The 25,374-nt window shown below is 59.8% G+C and overlaps 1 pseudogene; it reads left to right on the top strand.

Annotated features, from left to right (window-relative positions):
• LOC132084825 (low affinity immunoglobulin gamma Fc region receptor II-like) overlaps positions 1–18,818 on the top strand; it is a 36,481-nt pseudogene extending 17,663 nt beyond the window's left edge.
• Positions 18,819–25,374: the final 6,556 nt, after the last annotated feature.

The following is a 25,374-nucleotide window of genomic DNA, read 5'->3' as shown; positions in this document are numbered from 1 at the left end:
TGGGGGTGCTGAGGCAGCTGAGAGTCAGGGGGGGCCCCTCGGTGGGCTCTGGGGGACCCTTCAGGACCGGCACCAAGAAGAGCTCTGGGAAGGGGAGGGGCGGTGAGGACTGTGACTCTGAGTGTGCTGGGAAGTGACTTTGGGAGTGTCAGGAGATTGGAGTTCCAGCCGTGGGGGTGCTCACTGTGCACTGTCACTGTCACTGCTGCCGAGAGCACTCACGATGACACGTTGGAGCTCACCAAGCCCACGCAGCTGTAGCGGCCATTGTGGTTCAGCTGCAGAGGGGACAGGGACAGCTCTGTCCCAGTGAGGGACCTCTCCACCTCCTTGTCCTCATGGTAGAATCGCACCTCAGTGACCGACCTGTCCTGCCAGCTCTGGCAGCGTAGTGTCACCGTGTCCCCCTCCAGCAGCTCCTCTGCCAGCACATGCAGCACCAAGCAAGCTTTGGGAGAGAGGGGTCCTGTCACACCGGAATATCCCCTTTTGATGGGGATCCCTCCATTGGGTCTCACCCAGCGCACCAGGGATCCCCAATTCCAGCACAGTTTCCCCCACACTGGGATGCTCTGGAACATCCCCAGAGCAGGGGACAGGCTCTGGTCACACAGCAGGTGACCCATGGAGCGGAGCCCACCCAGAGCCATCAGGATCCCCACAGTGCCAGGCTGGGGACACCCAAACCCCCCTCACCATTTAAGACTCATGGGGAAGCTGAGCCCGGTGCCAGGTCTGTCACACATGTAGGTGCCACCCTCGGTGACAGTGAAGTTGGCAGGTCCCTCCTGCTGCCATAGCTGCCCATCCTGGCACCAGGTTGTGGCACCACTGGTCGCCGAGACCTGGCAGGTCAGTGTCACCCGGTCCCACAGCACCGCCGGCCTCCAGGGAGGCTCCACCAGGAGCTGGGTGGTCTGGGCACCCGTGGGTGACAGGGGACACCAGCCTGCCAGGGCCAGCTCTCGCTGGGGACAGTGGGGTAGGGACCTGGCATCCCCCGAGGACTCACCGGCGAGGCTGAGGGTCTGGGCTGGAAGGGAGAAGGGACAGGGCTGGGTGGGGATGGCACTGCAGGGACAGCACCACCCGGGGGACAAGATGAGGTGTTTGTCCCCAAACTGTCCCCACAGTAACACTGCTGTGGCACAGACATCTTGAGCACAGAGACATCTTGGTCTCCATGGGCTGACAGAGGAAATGGGGACACTGTGGACACCCCATGTTTGCACAGGTCACCTCCACCAGACTTAAAGCACCTGTCATCATGGCCACATCCCCATGGCCCTGTGCCCATGACCCCATCTCAATGGCACCTGTCCCCATGGCCCATTACATGATATGTGGCCCTTGTCCCTGTCCCTGCATCCCTGTGTCCCTGTCCTCACAGCTGCCCCGGCCCCAAGGTTCCTTTTGCCACTTCCTTGTCCCCACATCTCTATTCCCCTCTTTCTGTCCCCTCATCCCAGTTCCCCTGTTCCTGGCCCCATAGGCATCCCACAAGTCTGGTCACACTGGGCTCCATGCCCTGCTGACACTGGGGACCCAGGGGACCCTGCAATCCCCCTATGCCCCCTCCCCACTGGTCTCTGCCTCACTGGGGTCAATGCCCAGTGTGTCAGGCCCGTGCCCGGGGCACTCACCCCACAGGAGCAGCGCCCCCTTCCCGGCCATCCCGGTGTCCCCAGCCATGTGCACTCGCTGTCACTCGCTGAGAGGGGTGGCTGTCCCCTGTGTGGTGGCTCTTTGGCCAAAGGGGAAGGAAGAAAGGTCAGGTCTCATCCTCATGCATAGGTGGCACCTGGTGGGGGCAGGGTGGTCACAAGCTGGGCACAGGCTGTGGGAGGGTGGGGACAGGCTGGGGACAAGGCTGGGTGGGACACAGTGGGACATGGGGTTCCCAGGACTGAGTGGCACAGGGTGTTTGGAGAGCCAGGGATGGGGTCCCTGGGAATGGGGATCCGGAAGAGGGGGAGTCACCAGGGATGGAGGTGCCATGGGAAGTAGGGTGTCCAGGGCTGGGGGAACTCAAGGATGGTAGTCCCAGAACAATGAGGCTTCCATGGATTTGGGGTCAGGTGATGGTTATCCTAGGGATGAGGGTACCAGTAGAATGGGGCATCCCGTGGGCATGAGGGGTCCTGGGAGAATCAAGGTTCTGGAGGAAGGAGGATTTAAGGGGATGTAATGAATGGGAGAGGGTTCCTGGAGAATGACGTCCTGGGCCATGGAGATCCTGGGGAATGCGAATACTGGGACGGGGGTCCCCGGGACAGGGGGACCGAAGGAATGGGGTTCCCATGGTTGGGTTCCCAGGGGAATGTGGTGCCAGGGATGGGCAGTGGCTGGGTGGGTGCATGGGCTGGAGCCACTTTCGCTGAGGGCCTCAGATCTTTAGGTGGCCCACAGCCCAGCACAGCCCCCAAAGTGTTCCGATGGCCTGGGGATCACCCCAGGGAGAGTCCAAGGTGCTCTGGGTGTGTGCCCCCAGCTCCCAGGGGCTTTTTTGTCTCTTCATTTCCATTTCCTTCCTTTGATCCCTCAATTTCAAAACACCCCAGTTTGTTCCTTGATGATTCTGGGAAACAACTGAGCAGGGAATGGGCTGGGGGAAGCCCAGGGTGGGGCAAGCAAGGGTGAGGGGTCTGCAGGGAGGGCTGGGGAGGCTGTGGGGGATGGGGGTGTCTGGCTGTGCCCCCCCAACACTTTCTCTCTCCTGCAGAAGAAGAAAGAGGCCGTTTGTGCTGTGTGTCACACGGGGATGGGGGGGGGGTTGGGCTCTGTTCTGGGGGGGCACATCCAGGGGGCTCCTGTCCTGGGGCGATCCTGTCCCAGGGCAGACACATGCTGGGGAAGAGGGTCCTGTCCTGGAGCTTGGCAGTTCTGGGCAGGTCCAGACTTCTCCATTCCTGCTCATCCCCTGCAGGATCTGAGCCAGAAAGAGCTGCTGGGGAATGGAGCCCTGGAATGGAGGTCCCAAACTCCTGTTCCTTGAAACAGCGGCCATCCAAGGGTGGGGCCCAGCCATGGCCCAGCCCCACTGCACAGGGATGGCCATTACACAGCCCTGCTCTGGCCAGCCTCAGGTGGCAGCCAGCACCTGAGGGTCCCCCCTGCCCCATTGGCTTTGATTCTGGCAGCTTTAGAGCTGCTGCAGAGGTGAGAATTCTGTGGGTGGAAAAAGGCCTGCCTGTGGTTTCCTCAGCCCTGCAAGAAGCACAAAGCTCAAAGGGAGCCCAAGCAGTGGCTCTGTGAGGGTCTTTGATGGTTTTCAGAGCAGGGCTGGCTGGAAGCTGCCTCTGCAGGGGCAGCTGTGGGGGACCCAGTCTAGAAATACAGCAGTTGATTATCTTGTCCCTTTTCCCAAGGGGCTGAGTGAAATCCAGAACTACTGCAAAGCCCACAGTGATCTCCTCAAAAACCTGACCTGGACCTCCTTCTTGAACAAAACCAGCAGCCTTTTGGAACATCCCAGAAAGAATGTTTCAGCTCTGTTGTAGCTTGGGTCCCTGCCAATTAATAATTAGCACTGACTCCATGATTCCAGAAGGCTGATCAATCACTTTAATGTAATATACTTATTAAGAAACTCATTGCCCTTGCAGACAGTCCAATACAGCTTTAACCTAATTGGTCATTGTAATTAAAACACCATAACCAGGGGCCAATTAAGAAATCACCTGTTGGTAAACAAATCTCCGTAACACATTTCACATGTTCAAAACAACAGGTGCAGCAAGTGAAGAATTGTTTCTCATTCTTTTCACTGATCTTCTCATGGCCTTCACCAGGACAAGGCCTGGGAAAGTTGTGCTTGCTGCTCTCTGTGACCAGAGAGTGGCTGCCACAGAGTTCTGGGTCAGCTGCCTGACAAGAGGGAAAAGTGTGGAAATATCCAGCAGTGGTTGTGCCCTGCTGCTGTTGTGGAGCTGTGGGGAGTGACTGTGTCTTGATTCCAGGTGTTCCCAAAGCTGCTCCATCCCTGCCCTCCTCACCTGCACAGGGCACGGAGAATAGACAGGGCTCTGCCCCACCCCGGCTGCACTCCTTTCAGGGTACCCCTCCACTTCCTAGAGCTGTGAGGGCCTTACCCAGGCAACGCTCGGTCCCGACACATCGCGACAGTGGCTTTGGACACGCTGCCACAGTCAGTTCAGACACCCCGTGACCATCCTGGCACTATCAGTGCGATGGCAGCTGGGCCCCTTTCCAGTGCTCCGGGACCACCATTGCGGTCCCTCCTTTCCGCAGACCCCACCGCAGGGTCTCTGCTCCCCCCTGTCCCGGGGTCTCCCCTCCGCCGTTTCGCTCCCTCCATGCTCGGGGCTCCCCAGTGGGGTCCCGGTCCCTCCATCCCGGCCCCTCCCACCCACTGCCCCCCGGCCCCTCCGGCTGTGCCCCCCGACAGCCCCGGGGCCGGCGCCGGCAGAGGCTGCCGAGCCCCTGCAGGATGAGATGTTCCTGGGGCAGTGCCGGCTGAGCGGGGCCCGGCTCCCTCACACCGTCCTTGCCCACAGCACTCGGGCTCCAGCAGCCCCGGGCTACTCCTTCGGGATGTGCCCACTGCTCCTGGAGCGCTGCCCTTTGTTGGGAACAATCCCTGGAGCACCCAAATCATCCCCCAAGGCCTGGCCGGGACCTCCTGTGAGGCTGTGCCCAAGCCCGGAGGGGTTTGGGAGCCAGATGGGTGTCACTGCTCTGTCCCAAAATCTGGGGGAAGCAGGCATGGCAAGCGGTGCCCTTTGGCCCTCTTCTGAGCACCCTGTGGAATTCCCGGCACTCCTGCTCCTCTCCATGGCCAGGTGCTGTTCCAGTGGCCCACTTGCTCCAGCTGCTGCTGCATCAGCTGCAGGATCCCAAAATGCCTGGGAGAGGCAGCAGAACCCTGTGTTTGTGCACAGGGATGTTTTAGAAGCATGGCTGAACTTGAGGAACCCCAGCACCAATTATAGCACCTCCTTAATGGCCTGCAGGTCCCAGAGCAGAACAGGGGCATTAGTGCAACCAGCTCCAGTTTTCTTCCCATTTTTCCCTCCCAAGGCACAGCTCCCAGCCAAGGCTGTCCCTGCACTCCAGCGGCAGCTGCAGAGCCCTTGGAGCTGCGGCTCTGCTCTCCATCTCCTCTTCCTCCCCCTGCAGATGCTGTGTTGGGACCAGCAGTGGCCCAGGATGAGCAGGAACGCCAAATGTGCTCTGGAGCCCCCTGAGGAGCCCGGGCAGAGCCAGCACTGAGCACCAGCTTTCCTCAATATTCCAGGGCAATTCAACATTTCCAGAGTGGATGTGACAGGGCTGAAAGAGGAAAAGGGGGTGAAAGGCTGAGGATCTGCAGGAATAGTGGTGTAAAGCCACCAGAGGTTCTGCTGTGGACTCGAGACCTGCCTGGGGTCAGGTGTTTCCTTCCTTCCATTCGGGATCATAGACAGTGGTTGCGGGCCGTTTTGCAGGGCATGTTCCAGGCCCCGGGACACTGCTACGCTGCCAGTGGGCACTGGGATCCAACCTGCTGCCTTGGCGGCTTCTGGCCATTGCCGGTGGTGGTGCCGGGACCGATTGGTGCCCGTGAATTTGCAAAAGGAGCGATTTCCCCTCCTGCCTCCCGTCCGGGACCGCCATGGCCCCTGAGGGGATGGAGCTGGAGGGGCGCCCCCTGCTGGCCGGGAGTGCTCCCTGCAGCGCCCCCTGCTGGCTGCGGTTATAACTGCCACAAAAACCAACAGCGCTGAGTGGGAGGGAAGTTCTGGGTTTGTGTTGTTTGTTCTGTTCTGGTTTATAAATTTCCCCGTGAAGAGCTGGTAGTCCTTTTCCTACGCTTTTGGTCTGAAAGCCAAATCATTTTTGAAATGAAAAAAAATTTTAGAGATGGGTGTTCTATCCATTCCAGGAACGTTCCCACTTTCCTTGGTAGATATTTCTCATTTAAACGAGTTGCCAAAACCTGAGTTCCAGTGTGGATGGGACTGACCCCTCAAGAGAAGACAGGGTCAGGGACTTGGTCACCTCACACTCTGCCTTTTAAGCCAGTTGGGCCACCAAGAGCCCTCTCCACAGGTGGCACTTTTGGTCACACGGCCACTCAGGGGCTGGCTTTGGCAGAGCGTCACACTGTCCCCAGTGTGCCATGGCTGACAGACTGATGGACGGACGGGGCACTATCTCACCGAAAGCAAAGCCTGACCCACCCCTACCACACACAGCTGTTCCAAAATGTCTTCAGACATGAAACTTTTCCTGTCTCTGACAGCCCACCCTGTGCCATGGCCTGATCCTGACTGCCCTGGGAAAAGGGCAAGGCTCCGCAACCCCCGCAGGACTTTTGTGGCATCATCGTGTAGGGGAACATGGCAGAGGAGGGGTTTGGGACAGGGAACAAGAGAATCCAGAGCCTCCTGAAGGCCACTTTGGCCCTCAGAGCAAGGAAGGTCCAGGCCATGCTGAGGGAAATATCTGGGGTTTGTTCCTTGTTGTGGCTTTCCCTGGAACTCGTTCCTTGTGTGACCATTTGGACTCTGAACCTTGTTGCTGTTGCTGTTGGTTTTATTCTCTCTTGTTTCTGTTTCATGAAATTGTTCTTCTCTCAGCCCTTTGGGATCCTTGTGCTTCCACAAGGAGGGAGAGGAACAGTTTTGGTGACAGCACACAGATGAGTGGGTGCCCATGGGTGGGGACCCCCAGTGCCCCCCGTTACCCCCAGTGTCACAGCACATTCCCGTAGATGTCACGGGGTTCCTGCAGTCGCCCCTGGGGTCCCCGCAGCTCTGCGTAGGTCACCTGGGGATCCTGGAGGGTGGTGGCACAGGGGGACGCTGCGAGAGACACGGGCTGTGGGATTCGGGTGGGGTGACACTCGTGGGTGACGTGTCCCTCTGTGTGTGTCCCCCCTGTACTCACCCCCTGCCCTCTTGGTGACCACAACGTGGGTGTACAGCACCTCCCCCTCCTCTGGGGGGGCCAGGGGATCCGGGGGGGCCCTGAGGGAATAAATGGAATGTGGGGGAGGGAATGCGAGTCTTGGGGATTGGGGTAAAATGGAAGACTGTGGTTTGAGCTTCCCACTCACCTTTCTTGGTTCTTCCTGGCAGCTTCAAAGGAAGGAGTGGACAGGTGACTGTGGGGTCCCAGGACCCTGAACCCTCTCAGGATTCCTGAACTCCCATGGGACTCGCAATCATCCCCAAAGCCCCCCAGAAATTATAAACCTCTCCAAACCCCCCAACCAAGTCAGCCTCAAGAACACAAGGCTGTTCAGGGACAGGAAAACCCATCACCCTCAGGGCCCCTGAAAGAACCCCAACATCCATGCAGGACTCTCCAGCACTGAACCATACTCTACAGGATGCCCAGACAAGGTCACAATTTTTAGGCTGTGCGTGCTTCCCTATCGCTCCCCAACTCTGGGGGCCTCTACTGCTCCCTGGGACCCCCTGTCCCCCCATTGTCACCCACCCAAACGGTGCCTCCGGTGCCAGGTCACAATGACAGCCACGAGCAGGAGCAGGAACAAAAGGGCCCCGCCGACCCCTGCAGCCACTGCAAGAAACAGAGGGGGTCACATCAGGATCACCCATCACCCCAGGGGTCCTGGACTCCCTGGTGACCCTGTGTGAACCCACCTGTGACCCAGGGTGAGCCAGGTGTCACCTCCAGGGCCAGCTCAGGGCTGAAGGCCTGGAACACGCGGTGCCCGTCCTGTCCCAGCTGGTTGGTGGCCACACACTGGTAGGTGCCTGAATGTCCCACATCGATTTCCCTGAGCTCCAGGAGGGGACCCCAGGCCACATCCTGCCCGTTGTGCAGCCAGGTGAAGGTGACAGGGGCTGAGCCCACCTGCACTGAGCAGTGCAGGGTCACATTGTCACCTGCATGTATCTGGTGTGACAGGTGACCAGGGGTGATGGTGGCATTGGCCACAGGCACTGCAGGGACAAAGACAGGGCTGAGGCCACAGGGAGGGGCTTGCACCTGGTATGGGGGGATAGGGACAAGGGGATGGGGGATGTTGGGGATGGGGTCACATCAGGGAGGGGTGAAGGACACAGGAGAGAGGTGGGGAGACCCAAGAAAGGTGTCAGGAAGACCTGGAGGTCTCCAACCAAGGCACTCGGGGCGTCTCTGGGGGCTCCCTGTGCCCATCCCCACACTCACTGCGCACCGTGATGTGGATCCAGGCACTGCTCTTTCACACAGCCCCACCCTCGGAGCGCACCTGGCAGCTGTAATTCCCCGAGTGGGAGACCCCCACGGTGGGCACCAGCAGCTGTGGGGACCCCTGAGGGCCCCCCACCACCTGCCCGTCTTTGTAGAACATGTGCAGGAGGGGGGCTCGGGGCCACAGGGGGCTGGGGGTGCTGAGGCAGCTGAGAGTCAGGGGGGACCCCACGATGGGCTCGAGGGGACCCTCCAGCACAGGCACTGAGAAGAGCTCTGGGTAGGAGAGGGAAGGTGAGGACTGTGACTCTGAGTGTGCTGGGAAGTGGCTTTATGGGTGTCAGGATATTGGAGTTCCAGCCATGGGGATTCTCACCGTGCACTGTCACTGTCACTGGCGCTGACTGTGCCCACGATGACATTTCGGAATCCACGAAGCCCCTGCAGCTGTAGTTTCCACTGTGGTGCAGCTGCAGAGGGGACAACAACAGCTCGGTCCCACTACGGGACCCCTCCACCTCCTTGTCTCCATGGAAGAATCACACCTTGGTGACAGGATAGTCCCGCCAGCGCTGGCAATGCAGTGTCACCGTGTCCCCCTCCAGCAGTTCCCGTGCTGACACCTGCAACTCTAACCGGGCTGCAGGACAGGGGGGTCCTGTCACAACAGGGTTCCGTTTGCATGGGGATCCTCCCATTGGGTCACACCCAGTGTACAAGGGGTCCCCAATTCCAACACGGGTTCCCCCACACTGAGATGCTCTGGGATTCTCACCTTGCACTGTCACTGTCACCTGCGGTGACTCCTGCTGCCCCCAGAATCCCACCCAGCCCCTGCAGCTGTACTTGCCGCTTTGGCTCAGCTGCAGGGGGGACAGGGACAGCTTTATACTATCACGGAGTCCCCCCAGTTTCTTCCCTTTGCGGTAGAAGGACACCGAGGTGACCGTGTTGTTCCACCGGCCCCGGCAGCGCAGTGTCAGTGTGTCCCCCTCCAGCAGCACCCACGCCGGCACCTGCAGCACCAGCCAGTCTGGGGGACAGAGGGGTCCTGTCACACCCAATGGATCCAGGATCCCCCCATTATGTCACACCCAGAGCACCAGGCGTCCCCGTTTCCAACATGGGGGTCCCTCTACACTGGGATGCTCTGGGATTTCCCAAGAGCAGAGGACGGGCTCTGGTCACACAGCAGGTGACCCATGGAGCAGAGACCACTCAGAGCCCTCAGACAGCCCGTGGGTGCCAGGCTGGAGACACCCAAATCCCCCTCACCGTCTGAGACTCTCACGGGAGAACTGAGCCCGGTGCCGGGTCTTTCACACGTGTAGGTGCCAATCTCAGTGACAGTGAAGTGATCACGCCTTTCCTGCCACCAACGCTGCCCATCCTTGTACCAGATGGTGGCACCAGCAGTCCCCGAGCCCTGGCAGGTCAGTGTCACCCCGTCCCACAGCACCGCTGGCCTCCAGGGGGGCTCCACCAGGAGCTGGGTGGTCTGGGCACCTGCGGGTGACAGGGGACACCAGCCTGCCAGGGCCACCAGGTAGCTGGGGACAGCGGGGTGGGGCCATGGCATCCCCCGAGGACTCACCAGCGAGGCCGAGGGTCTGGGCTGGAAGGGAGAAGGGACAGGGCTGGGTGGGGGTGGCACTGCAGGGACAGAGGCACAGAGGCATGGGGTTTAGGGGCTGTTGCCAAACAGTCTGTGTGGGGGCACTGGCATGGCACAGATGTCTCAAGGACAGGGACACAGCAGTCAAGCCATGCTCATGCATGGGGCGCCATTCTGGCACAGGTTACCCCTGCCAGCCCCATCCCCACATCCCCATGGCCCTGTGCCCATCGTCACATTCCAATGGCACCTGGACTCATGGCCCAAGCACATGGTACCGGTCCTGTTGTCCCTGTCCCAACATCTTTGTGTCCCTGTCCCCACAGCTGCTCAAGCTCCAAGGTTCCTTCTGCCACATCCTTGTCCCCACATTCCATCCCCCTGTCCCCACATCTGAGTTCTTTGTTCCTGTTCTGTGTTCCTGTCCCCAAAGCCACCCCACAACTCTGGTCACACTGGGCTCTGCGCTCTGCTGGCATTGGGGACGTCAGGGGACCTCACAGCCCCCTGTGCCCCCTCCCCATCCCCAGGGTGTCAGGCCCATGCCTGGGGCACTCACCCCACAGGAGCAGCACCACCTTCCCGGCCATCCCGGTGTCCCCAGCCATGTGCACTGGCTGTCACTCGCTGCTGTGGCCACCGCTCCCCTGGCTGGCGGCTCTTCGGATGAAGGGGAAGGAAGCGAGGTCATGTCCGTCCCCATGTGTAGGTGGCCCTTGGTGGGGGCAGGGTGGCCACAAGCTGGGGACAGGATGGGGACAAGGCTGGATGGGGCAAGGTGTGATATGGGTTCCCAGGAGGGGGGGGCTTGGTGGGTTTGAGGACGTGGGGATGGGTGTCCTGGGAAATGGAGGTCCTGAGGAGGGGGAATCACTGGGGATGGGGGGGCCAAGGGAATGGGTTGCCCAGGGCTGGGGGGACTCAGGGATGGGAGTCCTGGGGGAACGTGAGCTCCAGGGGTTTGGGGCCATGAGACGGGGACGCTGGGGGATGGAAGTCCCGTGGGAATGGGCGTCCTGGGAGAATCAAGGTCCTGGAGGACAGAGGATTTCGGGGAATGGAAAGAAGTGGAGATGGTTCCTTGGAAATGGGGTGCTGGGCCATGGAGATCCTGGGGAATATCAGTACTGGGATGGGGGTCCCAGTCAAGGTGGGACTTAAGGAATGGGGCGCCCATGGTTGGTTTCCAGGACAATGGGGGCTGCCAGGGATGAGCAGTTTCTGGATGGCCACAGGGGTCTCAGCTCCTTCCCTGAATCCCTCAGATTTTGGGGTGACCGAGGGCCCAGCACTGCCCCTCCTGGGGTACTCCTTTTCTGGGCAGGCATCACATGGGGGTCTTAGGTACCTCTGCTTCTGCGCCCTCCCCTGCCTTTGAATTTTCCTCTCTTTATTTCTCTTTTTTCCTTTTTTTCTTCACTTTTGTGCCATGTCCCCTCAGCCCAGGTTCCTGGCTCAGCAATCCCGGGGAGCACCTGAGCAAGGAAGGGGTTGGGGGCACCCAGGGGAGAGCGAAAATGCGGAGCAGTGGCTTCAGGGAGGGAGGGGGAGATTTTGGGGATGGAGGTGTTGGGCTGTGTCCTCTCTACACTTTCTTTTTCCTGGACAAGAAGGAAGAGGCCATTTGTGCTAAGAGTCAGATGGGAAAAGGGGGAATTTCTGTCCTGGGGGGCACATCCAGGAGGGTCCTGTCCTGGGGAGATCCTGTCCCAGGGGGTGACACATCCTGGCATGGGGGGGTCCTGTCCCAGGTGGTGGCAGTTCCAGAAATGTCCCTGCACAATCCTGGCCGGGTGCCTGTCCCAGGGGTGGCACATCCTGGGAACCCCTGTCAATGCAAGGGTGGGGCCCAGCCATGGCCCAGCCCCACTGCACAGGGATGGCCATTGCCCAGCCCTGCTCTGCCCAGCCCCAGGTGGCAGCCAGCACCTGAGGGTCCCCCCTGCCCCCTTGGCTTTGATTCTGGCAGCTTTAGAGCTGCTGCAGAGGTGAGAATTCTGTGTGGGCGGAAAGGGCCTGCCTGCGGTTTCCTCTGCCCTTACAGCAGCACAAAAACCCAAAAGGAGCCCAATTGTTGTTGTCTTTGCAGTAGTTATGGGACTCTCTCAGTCCCTTGGGCAAAGGCATGAAATGATCAATTGTTGCATTTCCAGACTGGTTGCGTCACAGCTGCCCCTGCAGAGGGCGGTTTCCAGCCAGCCCTGCTCTGAAAACCATCAAAAACCCTCACAGAGCCACTGCTTGGGCTCTCTTTGTGGTTTGTGCTTCTTGCAGGGCTGAGCAAACCACAGGCAGGCCTTTTCTGCCAACACAGAATTCTCAGCTCTGCTGCAGCTCTAAAGCTGCCAGAATCAAAGCCAAGGGGGCAGGGGGGACCCTCAGGTGCTGGCTGCCCCCTGGGGCTGGCCAAAGCAGGGCTGGGCAATGGCCATCCCTGTGCAGTGGGGCTGGGCCATGGCTGGGCCCCACCCTTGGATGGCCACTGGCTTCCAGGAGCAGGAGTTTGGGAGCTCCTTCCTGCCCGGGGCTCCATTCCCCAGCTGCTCTTGCCGGCTCAGATCCAGCAGGGGACGAGCAAGGATGGAGAAGTCTGGACCCCTCAGAAGCTGCCAAGCTCCAGGACAGGAACCTCTTCCCCAGCCTGTGTCCCCCCTGGGACAGGATCCCCCCGGGACAGGAGCCCCCTGGATGTGCCCCCTAAGGACAGAACCCTCCCCCCCATGTGAGAAAGGTGTCAAATGGCCTTTTCCTTCTTCTGCGGGAGACAGAAAGTGAAAGTGTTGGGGGGTGAAAGCTGCACTCCCCCACCCCCCACAGCCTCCCCAGCCCTCCCTGCAGACACCTCACCCCTGCTTCCCCCACTCTGGGCTTCCCCCAGCCTGGGCTTCCCCCAGCCTGTTCCCTGCTCCAGGTGCCCCCAAGGACCATCAAGGCACGAACTGGGGGGCTGTGAAATTGAGGGGTAAAATGATGGAAATGGAATAAAGAGAGGGAAAAATCACTGGAGGCAGGGGGACACAGACCCAGAGCAGCTCAGAATCTCTCTGGGGTGACCCCCTGGACACCGGCACCGAGTGGTGGTGGTTCTGGCTCTGGGTCACCCCAAAATCTGAAGCACCCAGGGAAGGAGCTGCAACCCATGGGCTCACCCAGCCACTGCCCATCCCTGGCAACAACATTCCCCCAAAAATGGAAACATGGGACCTCCATTCCTTATGTCCCACTCTCTCTGCAGCCCCCATCCTGGTACTGACATTCCCCAGGATCTCCATGGCCCAGTACCCCATTCCCAAGGAACCCCTTCCCGTTCATTCCATCCCCTGAAATCTTCCTAGAACCCTCCATTCTCCCATCCCATGAACTCAAATCCTTGGAGCCCACATTCCCCTGGGACTCCCATCCCTCAGTCCCTCCAGATATGGAGACGCTCATTCCAATGGCACCCCCATTGCCGGATATTCCCCCTCCTCAGGACCCCATTTACCAGTGACCCCATTCCTGCCTCCCGCAAAACCACCAAGTTCCCCACTCCTGGGAACCCCACGTCCCATTTTGTCCCACCCACCCGTGTCCCCAGCCTCTCCCCAGCCTGCCCCCACCAAGGGCCACCAACGCATGAGGGTGAGACGTGACCTCGCTTCCTTCCCCTTCATCCGAAGAGCCGCCAGCCAGGGGAGCGGTGGCCACAGCAGCGAGTGACAGCCAGTGCACATGGCTGGGGACACCGGGATGGCCGGGAAGGTGGCGCTGCTCCTGTGGGGTGAGTGCCCCAGGCACGGGCATGAAACCCCAGGGATGGGGAGGGGAGGGGGCACAGGGGGCTGTGGGGTCTCCTGACGTCCTCAATGCCAGCAGAGCCAGTCCATGTTACCCACAGTGGACCTGGGTAGGGCTGGGGATGTAGGGTGGCTTTGGAGACAGGAAGAGGGGCAGGAATTTGGGGATGGGGATGTGGGGACAGGAATGTGGGGACTGGTACCTTTGGGCTCAGGGAGCTCTGGGGATAGGGACAAGGGAACTGGGATGCAGGGACAAGAACTGTGAGGATATGGCCATGGGGATGGGATCACGTGGAGGGGATCATGAGCTGGTGGAGGTCCCCTGGGTCAGCATGGGCTGTGTCTTTGGTGTCCTTGTGCCCGGGGTGTCCACAGTGTCCCCATGTTCTGCCTCAGCCCAGGGTGGCCTCCATGTCCCTGTTCCCAAGGTGTCTGTGCCACAGGGATGTGGTACACGGGTGGCTGTGACAAAGACATATCCCCTTGCCTGTCCTTACATTTGGGACCACCCACACACTTTCCCACAAGAGCATCTCTCCCCATGAGGACAGTTTGGGGACAGCCACCACACCCTGTACCCCATGTGCCTCTGTCCCAATGGTGACACCCCCACTAAGCCCTGTCCCTTCTCCCTTCCAGCCCAGACCCTCGGCCTCACTGGTGAGTCCTCGGGGGATGCCATGGCCCCATCCCGCTGTCCCCAGCCCCACACTGGCCCTGGCAGGCTGGTGTCCCCTGTCACCCACAGGTGCCCAGACCACCCAGCTCCTGGTGCAGCCCCCCTGGAGGCCAGCGGTGCTGTGGGACCGGGTGACACTGACCTGCCAGGGCTCGGGGACTGCCGGTGCCACCACCTGGTACAAGGTCGGGCAGCGTTGGTGGCAGGAGGGACACAACCGCCTCATTGTCACCGAGAGTGGCACCTACACGTGACAGACTCGGCACTGGGCGCAGCCCCACCTTGACAGTCTTAGATGGTGAGGGGAGACCTTGAATGATCATGGGGGCCCCAGAGCAGTCAGGGTGGGCTCCAGTCCGTGGATGGCCTCACACCCCTCGTGTGACAAGAGCTTGTGCCCTGCACACAGGGACATCCCAGTGCACCCCGGAGCACCCCAGAGCACCCGCATGTCCCCATGCTATGGGCACCCACCCCAGAACAGTCTCATCAGTGAGATGTGACCTTCCTGTCCCACAGACCAGCTGGTGCTGCAGGTGCCAGCGTGGGCACTGCTGGAGGGGGACACCTTGACACTGCGCTGCCGGTGCCGGCAGGAAAACCATCTCACCAGGGTGCAATTTTACCGTGAGGAGAACGATGTCAGGGGGTCCCTCAGGAGGACTGCGCTGTTCCTGTCCCCCTGCAGCTGCACCACCTCACCTGCAGCGGTCACTACCAATGTGAGGGCTTGGTGGGGTCCTGGCAGTCACGGTCAGCACCAGTGACAGTGCATGGTGAGCACCCACACGGCTGGAACTCCAATATCTTGACAACCCCAAAGCCACTTCCCAGTGCACTCAGACTCTCCTCTCCTTCCCAAAGCTCTTTTCTCTGCCGGTGCTGGAGGGTCCCTGTGAGCTCACTGAGGGGTCCCCCCTGACTCTCAGGTGCCTCAGCACCCCCAGCCCCTGCGGCCCCGAGCCCCCCTCCTGCACGTGTTCTACCGGGATGGGCAGGTGGTGGGGGGCCCCCAGGGGTCCCCGCAGCTGCTGCTGCCCACTGTGGGGGTCTCCCACTCAGGGAATTATGGCTGTGAGGTGCACTCCCAGGGGGGTTCCATGCAGAAGAGCAGCAACTGCCTCCTTGTCATGGTGTGCAGTGAGTGTGGGGATTGGCACGGGGAGCCCCCACAGATGCCTCGGGTCCCCCACACTGCCTGGCACTCCCCAGACTTTCCTGACGCCTGCTCTGGGGTACCCAACCTTTTCCAGATCCCCCCCAGGCTCCCCCCATCCTCTCTCGGGTGTCTCCCCGGGACCCCCAGCCCGTACATGGGTACCCTCATCCTTCCCTGGTGCATTTTCTGTGTCCTGCCATCGCTGCCCCGGGTTGCTCCTTAGGTTCCCCCATTCCTGGCTTGTGTTTCCCTCCATCCTTCATTGGGTCCCCTCCCCCATCCCTGGGTACCTCCACCCCTCTCTCAGGTCTCTGCACATTGCCCAAGTCTCACCATCCCCTCCCATGGTCCCCGTACCCTTCCTGGTGTTGCCCACCTCCCTCTCCAGTTGTTCCCTCCCTGACCCCCTTATCATCTCTCGGGGTTCCTAAGTCCCCCTCCCCAATCTCTGCACCCCCTCTCCCTCACTGGAATTCCCCTGCCCCTCCTTGACACCCCCCCCGGGTTCCTCACTGTCCCCTGCTGTCCCACTCTCCCGCGGGGGTCCCGCCCTCGGGGGTGTCCCTGTCATTGCAGCCCCCCGGGGGACAGGTGGCACTCGGGGACCGCCTGGTGCTGAACTGCACAGTGCCTGTGGGGACAGGTCCCCTGTCCTTCTCCTGGCACCGGGAGGGCTCGGGGGCACTGCTAGGCACCAGCTCCCGCCTGGAGCTGCGCCACGTTGGGGACAATGACAGCGGCCAGTACCGGTGCCGGGTCAGTGTTGGGAACGGCGTGGCCGAGAGTGACCCCCTGAATGTCACCGTCCTGGGTGAGCAGGACCCTCGGGCTGGGGATGACCCCACCCACGGCTCCCCCATCCCACCTCGCCTGGTGCCAGCCCTATCTGTGTCCCCACAGTGCCCGTGGCCAATGCCACCATCAGCCATCATCCCCTGTCAGACCAGGTGCGTGCAGGTGACAACGTGACCCTGTGCTGCTCAGTGCAGGTGGGCTCAACCCCTGTCACCTTCACCTGGCTGCACAACAGGCAGGAGGTGGCCCGGAGTCCCCTCCTGGAGCTCGGGGACATCAATGTGGAACATTCGGGCACCTACCAGTGCATGGCCACCAACCAGCTGGGACAGGACAGGCACCGCGTGTTCCAGGCACTCAGCCCTGAGCTGGCCCTGGAGGTGACACCTGGCTCGTCCTGGGAGGAATCAGGAATTACAGGTGGGGTCACACAGGGTCACCAGGGGTTCAGGACCCCCAGGGTTTAGGTGACTCCGATGTGTCCCCTCTGTCCCCAGCAGTTGCTGTGAATGTCGGCAGGACCCTCCTGTTCCTCCACCTGCTCATGGCTGTCATCGGGGGCTGTCACTGGTGGCACAACAGGGGTGGGTGACAATGGGGGGGGATGGGGGTCCTGGAGTGAGGGGGAGACCCCAGAGTGGGGTCAGAGATCAGCTCCCAGGGCCCCTGAGCTGGGGGACACTGAGCCTGCAGTGACCTCAGCTGGAGGTCCTGAGGGATTTGGGGGGAATTTGGAGGGTCTTGGTTGGGCTCCAGGGCCTTCCCTGAGTGGGCTTTAAGGAACATTAGCATGGCACAGGGAGATCCTGGAGGGTTTGTGGAGGTCCTGGAGGGATGTGCAGGAATGTTGGGGGATCTTTCTGGGGATGTGGGGGAGTTTGGGGGTGCCCCTCCCTGCCAGACTTGGGGTTCTGGGGACTCAGAGGGTTGGGGGCACCAGGGGAGTTGGGGGCACTGTGGTGGTGCAGAAGTTCTGGGGGGGTTCAGGGGTGCTCAGAGTGTCTGGGGGGAATCAGGGGTCCATTGGGATTCGGGGATGCAGTGGGGATTTAGGGGTCCAGTCGGTGGTTGGAGCTGCCAAGGTCCCAGGAAGGTTCAGGGGTCCTGGGGTCCCCATGGTCACCCCTTCCCCTTTCCCTTCCAGCTGCCAGGAAGCTCCAGGACATGTGAGTGGAGAGCTCAGGCTGGGACTCCCCTTTCCCCCTCCCCCGACACCACCCAGACCCCCCTTATCCCCACAGGAACCCCCCATAGAGGAGGGGGCTGTGCTCAACACCCACATCATGGGCACTGAGTGGGCAGAGGGTGAGTACAGGGGGGGACAGGGACAAATCACCAACATGTGTTACCCCCACCCAGGTCCCCACAACCGGTGTCACTCTCAGGGTACCAATGGGTGTCCCCCAGCCCTGCCCCACCTCGAGATCCACAAGTGACCAACACAGAGCTGTCGGGACCCCACGGGGGACAGCGGGACCCCCGTGACTACGATGATGTGCTGTGACTCTGGGGTGCATGGGGGTACTCGGGGGCATTGATTCCCCTCAGGGGTCTCTTCTTCTGCTTCACAGCACCCCACAGGGCTCCTCATTCCCCCTACCAGTGCTGGGGGAGAACACGACATTTTTCCCTCTTATTGTACTCAAAATTCATTTTTTTGGTCAAACTGCGTGAGAAACAAGGCTCACTATTTAAAATTTGTAAATGTTTAATAAGGGATAAAAGGAACAGTAAACAGCCTGCTGGGTGCTTGGAAACTGCCAGAGGACCATGGATAACTATAGCAATTCTCTTTACATAGCTTTGCAATGTATTGGTGAAATACATACTCAGGAGGATTACACAAATTCAAATTCCTTCCAGTTCAAATGTTCTGTGAATTCTTTTGCTTGGTTTGACCCTTGATTCATTTTCATAAAGTACATGTCATCCTGCAGATTAAATTTATATATTTTATGTCCTCACAAGGCCCCCCTGTTCTGTGGTTTGACAGTTCTTGATAACTGAACGGTCAGTGGTAAATTCCTCTTTACATTCTCTCTTTTGATGTTTATTTACCTGCTACTTTTCAACGTGTTCCTATCATACAGATGAGATACTCCACCAGTACATTAAATCACCATTAGCTATTTCACAAAATTATTTTACTTATTCTCATCATTGTCACTTAGTTACGCAAATAAAGGCTTTAGCTACTTCTGCAACAGTTAATGTTGTAATACACAGCTCATTGTCTCTATCTTGATCTTTTGGGAGAGCCTAAATTATAATATGTTTATCACACTAAAAAATATGTTCTACACAGGGATTACAGTAAAAAGGCAAACAAACTGTAGTGTATCAAAAGCAGTTAAGAACTGATTACAAACTATATTACATTAAAATATTTTGGAAAAACCAATATAATAGTGAAAGCCAATGACTACAAAGTTATTCATAATAGGGGGAAGGAGTATTGAAGGGTTTATTTGACCTATCCTTATCTTGCTCTGATTCTGTCAGCAATAAATTCAATTCATATCTCTAAATCATAAGCAGTTTTAACTGTGACAGGATCTGACGAGTGATCTCTCCTGGTCCTTGTTTCAACCCAGGAACCCTTTGCTCAATTTTCTCTCCCCACCCAGGTGTGGAGGGCAGTGAGAGAGTGGCTGTGGTGGGTGCAGGGCATGCGGCCCCTGTCCATGCATGGCAAGGCAGGGAGGAGGAGGAGGGTCCAGGTCAGGTTGTTGAGCAGATTGATGTGGCATTTGCAGTAGTTCTGGGGCTCTCTCAGTCCCTTGGGCACAGGCACAAAATGATCAATTGCTGCATTTCCAGACTGGTTCCCTTTCAGCTGCCCCTGCAGGGGGAGTTTCCAGCCAGCCCTGCTCTGAAAACCATCAAAGGCCCTCACAGAGCCACTGCTTGGGCTCCTTTTGGGTTTTGTGCTTCTTGCAGGGCTGTGCGAACCACAGGCAGGCCTTTTCCCCCCACAGAATTCTCACCTCTGCAGCAGCTCTAAAGCTGCAGAATCAAAGCCAAGGGGGCAGGGGGGACCCTCAGGTGCTGGCTGCCCCCTGGGGCTGGGCAGAGCAGGGCTGGGCAATGGCCATCCCTGTGCAGTGGGGCTGGGCCATGGCTGGGCCCCAGCCTTGCATTGACAGGGGTCCCCAGGATTTGCCACCCCTGGGACAGGCACTCAGCCAGGAATGTGCAGGGACATTTCTAGAAGTGCCACCCATGGGGACAGGACACCCCATGCCAGCATGTGTCACCCCTGGGTCAGGATCCTCCCAGGAAAGGAGCCCCTGGATGTGCTACCCTAGGACAGAACCCCCCACTTTCACATCTGAAATTGAGCACCAACGGTCTCTTCTTTCTTGGCCAGGAAAAGGAAAGTGAAAGTGTTGAGGAGGCATTGCCCAACACCTCCATCACCCACAGCCTCCCCACCCATCCCTGCATTCCCCACTCCCCATTTTACGTCCCCCCTGGTCCCTCCAACCCCTTCCCTGCTCAGGTGCTCCCTCAGATTGCTAAGTCAGGAATGGGGGTGAGGAGACATGGTACAAAAGTGAGGAAAATAAGCAACAAAGAGAAATAAAGAGAGGAAAAATTCAAGGATGGGGGAGGGCACAGAGGTAGAGCTATCCAGGACCCCCATGTGTTTCTGACCAGGGAATGAGCACCCCAGGCTGGCTTTGCTAGGCTGTTGGTCACCCAAAATCTGAAGTACCCAGGGAAGGAGCTGAGATCCCTGTGTCCATTGCGCCACTGCCCATCCCTGGTACCCCCATTCACCTGGGAACCCAACCATGGGACCCCCATGGCCTTGGTCTCTCCTCCCTGGGGACCCCCATCCCAGGACTGCCCTTGCCCAGCACCACCATTGCCTTGATCCCATCCCATGGGCTGCTTCTTCCCCTAGAACCCCTGTTCCTGAGGGTCCCCATTTTCCCCCAGCACCCCCAACCCTGCAACGCACATGCCATTACCCCAAATCCCTGGGGACCATGTTCTTACAGCACCCCCATCCCTGAATCCCCCCAGGCATGGAGACCCCAATTCCCCTGGACCCCCATTCTCCTGGACACCCATCCTTGGTTCCCCACATCCCCTGAGCCCCCCACTCCTGGAAGCACCATCCCCCACCCTGTCCCCATCCTGTCCTCATCCTGCCCACAGCCTGTGCCCGGCTTGTGGCCACCCTGCCCCCACCAAGGGCCACCTACACGTGGGGACAGACGTGACCTCGCTTCCTTCCCCTTCATCCGAAGAGCCGCCAGCCAGGGGAGCAGTGGCCACAGCAGCGAGTGACAGCCAGTGCACATGGGTGGGGACACCGGGATGGCCGGGAAGGTGGCGCTGCTCCTGTGGGGTGAGTGCCCCAGGCACGGGCCTGACACCCCAGGGATGGGGAGGGGAGGGGGCACAGGGGGTCTGTAAGGTCCCCTGAGGTCCCCAATGCCAGCAGAGCCAGTCCATGTTACCCACAGTGGACCTTGGTGGGACTGGGGATGTAGGATGGCTTTGGGGACAGGAAGAGGGGGCAGGAATTTGGGGATGGGGATGTGAGGACAGGAATGTGGGGACTGGCACCTTTGGGCACAGGTAGCTCTGGACATAGGGACAAGGGAATTCGGGGATGCAGGGACAGAAGGGGACAAGAACAGTGAGGATGTGGCCATGGGGATGAGATCATGGGGATGGGATCATGAGCTGGTGGGGGTGACCTGGGCCAGCATGGGCTGTGTCTGTGGTGTCCTCATGCCCGGCGTGTTCTCAGTGTCCCCATGTTCTGCCTCAGCCCAGGGTGGCCTCCATGTCCCTGTTCCCAAGGTGTCTGTGCCACATGGATGTGGTGCACGGGTGGCTGTGACACAGACATGTCCCCCTGCCTGTCCAGACTTTTGGAGACCACCCACACACTTTCCCACAAGAGCATCTGTCCCCATGAGGACAGTTTGGGGACAGCCACCACACCCTGTACCCCATGTGCCTCTGTCCCCATGGTGACACCCCCACTGAGCCCTGTCCCTTCTCCCTTCCAGCCCAGACCCTCGGCCTCGCTGGTGAGTCCTTGGGGGATGCCATGGCACCACCCTGCTGTGCCCAGCTCCATCGTCGCCCGGGCAGGCTGGTGTCCCCTGTCACCCGTAGGTGTCCAGACCACCCAGCTCGTGGTGGAGCCCCCCTGGAGGCCAGCAGTGCTGTGGGACCGGGTGACACTGACCTGCCAGGGCTCGGGGACTGCTGGTGCCACCACCTGGTACAAGGACAGGCAGCGCTGGTGGCAGGAGGGACAGGACCGCCTCACTGTCGCCGAGAGTGGCACCTACTGGTGTGACAGACCCGGCACTGGGCGCAGCCCCACCTTGACAGTCTTAGATGGTGAGGGGAGACCTTGAATGATCATGGGGGCCCCAGAGCGGTCAGGGTTGGCTCCACTCCGTAGGTGGCCTCACACCCCTCGTGTGACAAGAGCCTGTGCCCTGCACACAGGGACATCCCAGTGCATCCCAGAGCACCCCAGTGCACCCACATATCCCCGGTGCTATGGGCACCCACCTCAGACCAGTCTCATCAGTGAGATGTGACCTTCCTGTCCCACAGACCCACTGGTGCTGCAGGTGCCAGCGCGGGCACTGCTGGAGGGGGACACCTTGACACTGCGCTGCCGGTGCCGGCAGGAAAACCATCTCACCAGGGTGCGATTTTACCGGAAGGAGAAGGATCTCGGGAGTTCCCTCAGGAGGACCAAGGTGTCCCTTTCACCTCTGCAGCTGCACCACAGCGGCTGCTACCAATGTGATGGCGTGGTAGGGTCTTGGCAGTCACGGTCAGCACCAGTGACAGTGCATGGTGAGCACCCACACGGCTGGAACCCCAATATCTTGAAAACCCCAAAGCCACTTCCCAGTGCACTCAGACTCACAGTCCTCACCTCTCCTCTCCTGCCCTGAGCTCTTCTCGGTTGCTTGAGGTCCCCGTGAGCTCACTGAGGGCTCGCCCCTGACTCTCAGGTGCCTCAGCAGCCCCAGTCCCCTGCGGCCCCGAGCCCCCCTCCTGCACGTGTTCTACCGGGATGGGCAGGTGGTGGGGGTCCACAGGGGTCCCTGCAGCTGCTGGTGCCCTCCGTGGGGGTCTCCCCCTCGGGGAATTATGGCTGTGAGGTGCACTCCCAGAAGGGATCAGTGCAGAAGAGCAGCAACCGGCTCCTCATCATGGTGAGCAGTGAGTGTGGGGATGGGCACGGAGAACCCCACAGATGCCTTGGGTCCCCCACAGTGCCTGGCATCTCCCAGCCCTCCCTGACGCCTGCTCTGGGGCACCCAACCTTTTCCAGATCCCTCTCTGCCCCCCCCATCCTTTCTCGGGTGTCTCCCTGGGACCCTTAGCCCGTACATGGGTACCCTCATCCTTCCCTGGTGCATTTTCTGTGTTTGCCATCGCTGCCCCGGGTTGCTCCTTAGGTTCCCCCATTCCTGGCTTGTGTTTCCCTCCATCCTTCGTGGGGTCCCCTTCCTCATCCCTGGGTCCTTCAACCCCTCTCTCAGGTCTCTGCACATTGCCCAAGTCTCACCATCCCCTCCCATGGTCCCCGTACCCTTCCTGGTGTTGCTCACCTCCCTCTCCAGTTGTTCCCTCCCTGACCCCCTTATCATCTCTCGGGGTTCCTTTCTATGCACCCCCTCCCCCTCACTGGAATTCCCCTGCCCCTCCTTGACATCCCCCCGGGTCCCTCACTGTCCCCTGCTGTCCCACTCTCATGCAGGGGTCCCGCCCTTGGGGGTGTCCCTGTTGGTGGAGCCCCCTGGGGGACAGGTTGCACTTGGGGACCACCTGGTGCTGAGCTGTGCGGTGGCCGTGGGGACAGGTCCTCTGACCTTCTCCTGGCACCAGGAGGGCTCAGGGGCACTGCTGGGAACCGGCCCCCGCCTGGAGCTGCACCACGTTGGGGACAATGACAGCGGCCGGTACAGGTGCCGGGTCAGTGATGGGAACAGCGTGGCCGAGAGTGACACCCTGAATGTCACCGTCCTGGGTGAGTGGGACCCTCGGGCTGGGGGTGACCCCACCCACAGCAACCCCATTCCACCTCACCAGGTGCCAGCACCGTCTCTTTCCCCGCAGTGCCCGCGGCCAATGCCACCATCAGCCCCGGTCCCCTGTCACACCAGATGCGTGCGGGTGACAATATGACCCTGCACTGCTCAGTGCAGGTGGGCTTAGCCCCTGTCACCTTCACCTGGCTGCACAACGGGCAGGAGGTGGCCCGCGGGCCCCTCCTGGAGCTCAGGGCCATCCGTATGGGACATTCGGGCACCTACCAGTGCGTGGCCACCAACCAGCTGGGACAGGAAGGGCACCGCGTGTTCCTGGCACTCAGCCCTGAGCTGGCCCTGGGTCACAGGTAGGGTCACACAGGGTTGCTGGGGGGTTCTGGGCGCCTGTATTTCAGGGTGACTCCAATGTATCTTCTCTGTCACCAGCAATGGCTGTGAATGTCAGCAGGACCCTCCTGTTCCAGCTCCTGGCTGTCATCGGGTGCTGTCACTTGTGGTACCACCAGGGTGGGTGACAATGGAGTAAGATGAGGTCCTAGAGGAACTGGAGGGAAGCCCCACACACTGGGGGGGCTGTTGGGGCATCACCCAAAGCCCCTGACCTAGAGGAAGCTGAGCCCCCAGTGACCTTTGCTTAGGGTGCTCACAGCTTTGGGGGCCTTTTGGAAGGTCCTGGGCGGTGCCAGGAAGGGCCTTGAGGAATATTGGGGTGTCACTAGGATCTCCTGGGAGCTTTTAGGCAGGTGTTGGAGAGTTGTGCAGGGATGTTGAGAGCTCCTCAGGGATCCTGAAGCAGTTTGGAGGCTTCTCTGCATTCCATTCTTGGGGTTCCTTCAGGCTTGAGGGGTGCTCAGGGGGTCAGGGTACCTGGGGAGGGCGTTGGAGTACCTGGGTGGCTCAGGTGTTCTGGGGCTCCTCAGGGATGCTTTGGGGTGCAGGGGCATGGGAGTTCTGTAGAAATCAGTGTCTGGTGGGGGCTCAGGGCTCCAGTGGGCATTTAAATGTCCCAGGTGGGGTTGGGGCCCAGGACACCCCATTATCACCCCATCCTCATTTTCTTGCAGCTCTCAGGAAATCCCAGGACAGGTGAGTGGGGAGTTCCAGCCATGGCTCTCCCTGACCCCCTCCCCAGACACCCCTCAGACCCCCCCTTATCCCCACAGGGCCCCCCAGAACCCCCTATCCCCTGCAGGTGGGGGAGGGGCTGGACATGAGGGGGCAGGGGGTGAGTATGGGGGATGGGTGGGGACATGGACATGTCACCCATGGATGTCACCCCAAGCCAGGTGTCTCTTAGTGTTCCCCCCAAGGACCCCCAGGTGACCCACGCAGAGCTGCCAGGACCACATGGGTGACTGCAGGACACCAGTGACATCCATGGGAACGTGCGGTGACAATATGGGGGACACTGGGAGTCCCCGTCCCATGGCTCCCGTTTTGGCCCATCCTGCCTGGGGTGATGACCATGAGTCAGGGGGGGCTGCACAGGGCACCCAGTGCTCCCCTTTCCCCTTCCCAGTGCTCCCAGTACATCCATGGCTTGCCAGGCTCCTCCCAGTGCCAGGGGACACTGGCCCCATTTCCTTCTTATTTAGTCCAAAATGCAGTTTTTTGGTTAAACTGGCAGAGATGGTGTTTGTTCAGCTTAGTGGGGCTTTAGGAATGGGATTCTCCAGTTCTGGGTTGCCACTAAAAACCACAGGCTGCTCCCCCTTTCCCTCCCGCTCCCCATGGAGGCACAAAGATCCCAAAAGTCTGAGAGTTCCTGCATCAGTAATGAAAGAACAAAACCAATAGCAACAGCAACAAGGTCTAGAGCCCAAATTGTCACACAAGGAATGATTTCCAGGGAAAGCCACCAACAAAGAACAATCCCCGAACACTTCCCGCCTATCACGTTTCCTCCACCAGAGGAATGTGGCAGAGCCATGGACCTTCCTTGCTCTGATGGCCAAAGTGGCCTTCAGGAGGCTCTGGATTCTCTTGTCCCCTGTCCCAAACCCCTCCTCTGACATGTTCCCCACACCAGGATGTCACAAAGGCCCTGAGGATGTTCCTGAGCCTCCCATTTGCCCAGGGCATTTGGCATCAGGCCATGGCACAGGGTGAGGTGTCAAAGACAGGAAAAATTTGAAGTCTGGAGACATTTT

This window comes from Ammospiza nelsoni, chromosome 28, assembly GCF_027579445.1.
Source record: "Ammospiza nelsoni isolate bAmmNel1 chromosome 28, bAmmNel1.pri, whole genome shotgun sequence".
Classification (NCBI taxonomy): domain Eukaryota; kingdom Metazoa; phylum Chordata; class Aves; order Passeriformes; family Passerellidae; genus Ammospiza; species Ammospiza nelsoni.
This window is presented reverse-complemented; position numbering and strand designations above follow the sequence as displayed.